Source organism: Triplophysa dalaica, chromosome 9, assembly GCF_015846415.1.
Source record: "Triplophysa dalaica isolate WHDGS20190420 chromosome 9, ASM1584641v1, whole genome shotgun sequence".
Classification (NCBI taxonomy): domain Eukaryota; kingdom Metazoa; phylum Chordata; class Actinopteri; order Cypriniformes; family Nemacheilidae; genus Triplophysa; species Triplophysa dalaica.
This window is the reverse complement of record NC_079550.1, coordinates 401,417-404,847: the sequence shown is the minus strand read 5'-3', so window position 1 is coordinate 404,847 and position 3,431 is coordinate 401,417.

Below are 3,431 nucleotides of genomic sequence, written 5' to 3'. Positions count from 1 at the left end.
GCTTATTGTGTTCATACATTGGTTTTTCTAAATTCCAAGAATTTTTTTAACTTCAGAGTGAGAGAAGCCTGCTAGTTGTCACAGGCACGCATGCGCAGCCAAGACTCTGCCAAGGTAGACTTTGGGTAACCTCAAAAGTCAAAGGGCATGAACTACCCCTTCCCCCATACAGCTGTATACTTTACAGCTACTTGGGGGAAGGGTTACCTCCTTTTAACACCTCTCATCCCAAAGGTTACAACAAAGAAAGACAGGTAAAAAGAGCAGCTACAAGATGAGCTCCAGAAAAAGAAGCAATGTCTGGCTTCATTTTAATGAAACTGGACCTCAAAAAGCAAAATGTAAGCTTTGTAATGTCATTTTGTAAGGCCATGGAGGATCAACGTCAAATTTTCGGAGACATCTGCAAAAAAAGCATCCAACTACATTGCTTGAACATGTGAGACAAGACGTTTCTGTAGAAGCTACACAGGCCACAGGTAGTACAGCTGCTCTCTCTTTTACTTCTACTCCATCAACATCTGGAACTGGCACCCGTGCACAAACAGCAAGACAAAGCCGTCTTGCAAGCTTTGTGCGAACACCTATTGGCCCTATCAGACAAAGCAAAGTGGATGAGGACTTGGTTAAAATGATTGCCCTAGACTTGCAGCCTTTTTCAGTTGTTGATGATGTGGCATTTAAAAGACGCTTGAAGGCACTTGATCCATCATACATTTTACCAAACAGAAAGACAATTTCAAACACTCTGCTGCCACAACTCTACAGCAAAATTAAAGAAGAGGTGCTAGTGAAAGTCAGTAAAGCTTCAGCCCTTTGTCTGACCACTGATTGCTGGACATCGAGAACAACAACAAGTTTTATGGCAGTCACTTGTCATTTTATTGAAGAAGATTTTTCACTTTCATCATTTCTTCTAGACTGCGTCTCATTCACAGACAGACATACTGCTGACAACCTGGCATGTGAGCTAAAAAAGATTTGTGATGAGTGGGGAATCACAAACAAAGTTGCTTCTTGTGTCACTGCACAATCAGCTATTCGGAAAACTGAATGGAAGCACCTCCTTTGCTTTTGCCCACACTTTAAATCTTATTGTAAGGGAAAGTTTGAAACACGTATAGGAGACAGTGGCAAAAGTGAAACATGTGGTTGAATATTTCCACAGAAGCACTGTTGCAACTGAAAGATTAAAGGCAACACAAAAACAAATGGGCCTTGAAGAGCTGAGGCTCAAGCAGGAAGTAATAACAAGGTGGAATTCCACCTATTACATGGTAAAAAGATTTTGGCAGCAGAAAGAAGCAATCATTGCTACCCTTGTACTGGTCAACCCCTGTCTTCCAACCCTGACACTTGATGAGTGGGGCATCATCAAAGATGTGTGTGAGCTTTTAAAGCCCTGTGAAGAAGTAACTGTTGAAATGAGTGCTGAAAGGTATGCACAAATTAAATGAACTGCTTGAACTGCTGAAATATTTTAAGTATAATATTGTGTAAGTGTCATGTTTTAACCAACCTCCTTTATACTGCTTTTTATTTTTCATAATAAATAATAACTTATTTGATTTGAATTGGTTCTTGTGTCCTTTTACTTATCAGATATGTTACTGCATCCAAGGTAATTTTGATGGCAAGGGATTGCAAAAAATTGTCCAGCGATTGCAGGGTGCTGGGTCTAAACATGCCCCTGTTATTGCAGTGATGGACTCACTGGCTGAGGACATGCAACATCGCTTTCACAACAGAGCATTTTCGTCTGCTTTCCGAGGCAACCCTGCTTGATCCCAGATTAAAACAAAGGGCCTTTCATGATGCTGCAGCAGCAGAAGAAGCTTCCAAAAATGTAAGTGCTGCTGCTGCAAGGGTACTGTCCAGTACAGATGCGCAAGCTCAAGCTGAGGGCACCTCTTCTGGTCCAGCTTTTCCTGTATCCGAACATCAATCTTCAATATGGGAGGATTTTGATGAAAGAGTGGCTGATGCAGTCAGCATCACAAACTCAACATCTACTGCAGTGGCAGAAATGAGGGGGTATCTTGCAGAAACATTTAAACCTTCTAACTTTTCTTTGTCTTTGTTAGACACAATAACTTTAGTTGTTTACAGAAAACGGTTATAATCTTAAATAGGCTACCTACCTAATAATGTGAAACATTAAGAGCTGACTGGAATGTGTAAGTGCACTTTTTTTGCAAATGTTCTTTGTTTAAATTAATTATTTGTTATTCTTTGTTGTTGGCATGTTGTTTGAACAGTTTAATAAAATTGTATTAAAATATTTCTTATTTAATACAAACTCTTTTTCTTTGTTTGTGAATGCATCATCATTACATTAGCTACAGTACAGGTAGGCCTATTTTATAAACCAGCCCTTTCACATGAATGTACTCTAGGGGGTGCATGCGTGGGTAACTGAGGAAATATGTGGATAAGTGCTTTCTGGAGGCGCGAACCGCTTTGAACGACTCAGTTCGATTTAGTGAACCGGTTCGACCGGCTCACTATAAAGAACCAGTTCAAAAGAACGATTCGTTCGCGAACCGGCCATCACTAGTCCTTAAAGAAAATCAAAAAAAATTTGTCTGTTGTAAAAGTTTGGCAACCATTTTCAATGAACTTAACCCATTTGTCATCAGGAAGACACTCAAACCTCCAGTTGTTTACATTCTCTCTACTGTATATGAGAAAGACTGTTCCCTCACTGAACCATAGCACATGAGTGCCAGTGCCTGGTTGCATAATGCACCTTAAGTATAATTTTCCCTTAAATTCTCCCTTAAGTTTCCCTTAAACTTAAGGGTGTTCCAGCGAATAACCCTTAAGTGTTACTATATCATTTTCACTTAAGTAATCCCTTAAAAAACTTAAAGTGTTGCAAAAAGCCCTTTTGTTCTTCCGAGCCTTCACACATGATCGACTTCAAGACTTCAAATCTCTATGCTGAATAACTGTTGGAATCTTAGGATGTGGTGCAGCAGACTGACCCTTCCTGCAGCGATTTCCCCTGGGCATCTCGGCAGTTCCAGAAATGTTCAAGTTTTTCCTCTAAAAGAGCAAATTTCTCCAGCGTGGCATGTCCGGCTGTTCTCGTGGGTGCAACACACTCATCGAGGGGGGGCGGACACGATGTATGCCTCAAGTGTTTGGGTTTCCAACACGCTGCAGCTGCCTTTGTGGAACCGTCCTGCCCGCACTGCACATCATACGCCAATTTCATTGGCCTTTTCTAAACTAGTCAGAAGTTGACAGGTTCTTAAGGCGAACCCCATCTGTCGGTTCGACACAACGTCGAGAGAATGACAGAATGGGAACTTTAGTTAGATAAGCTACAAGCTACTCATCAATAAATGTAGTTAAATAACAGATTAGATTCCCATGTGAAAAACTACTTAACTACACTACAAATTACAATAAAAAAGTAGCTCGCT